The sequence below is a fragment of the Elephantulus edwardii genome, unplaced genomic scaffold (genome assembly GCF_000299155.1).
Source record: "Elephantulus edwardii isolate Elephantulus edwardi_28Jun2011 unplaced genomic scaffold, EleEdw1.0 scaffold00243, whole genome shotgun sequence".
NCBI classification, from domain to species: Eukaryota; Metazoa; Chordata; class Mammalia; order Macroscelidea; family Macroscelididae; genus Elephantulus; species Elephantulus edwardii.
Window position 1 is genome coordinate 1144340 of NW_006399993.1, and position 698 is coordinate 1145037.

Consider the following 698-nt stretch of genomic DNA (forward strand, 5'->3'; position numbering starts at 1 on the left):
AAACAATGTTCTCCTTGAACATGAGTGGATAATAGTGTTAAGTTAGCAGATTTAAAGAATAAATCAGAGAGAATGAGAGAAAGCTTAATGCAGCTTTATTAAAGGGGGGAAAGGGGAGCTCCTGGGTGAGTTCCTCATCCTGGAGATGGAGAATGGGAAGTCACACTGTGAACTTAATGGGGAGGATTTATTTTTATTTTTTTTGTGTGATTAATCTGTTTAAGCCATCTCCTGCCACAAGCAAAGGGATGGAAGTTCATTTACACAAGTAAAGGTGAAAGTCCCCATACACTTTTTGTCCACATGCAGTGTAATGGTCCACTATTACCAATGCGGTGGTCCCCAGTGGTGGTCCCAGTCCTCTTTATTTAGTCCTCTTCATAGCCAGTTGGAAGTGGATTCACATGAGGGTTATGAAAGAGCGTGTGGTTCCCATCTCTCCAGGGAAAGGGCTTGGACCTGATGCAGAGATGGGGGTAGGCAATGAACTCAAGTCTCTCGTGCTCATCGTGGCGTGACTTCAAGAAGACGTTCAACATGCTTACTGCCACCCTGGGGAGAGCCACAAAGAAGGAGAGGGCCCTCCACATGCGAGCTGATCCCTCCTCGCTGCTCGTGCTGCTTGCCATAGATCGCCCCAGCTGTGGCCGGGACCGAACCAGCATCCCAGAGGCCTGGGAGACAGCTGCCATCGCCAT

At 48.4% G+C, this 698-nt stretch overlaps 1 pseudogene; it reads right to left on the reverse strand.

Moving 5' to 3' along the window:
• Window positions 1-368: 368 nt before the first annotated feature.
• LOC102871447 lies at window positions 369-698 on the reverse strand (annotated as a pseudogene).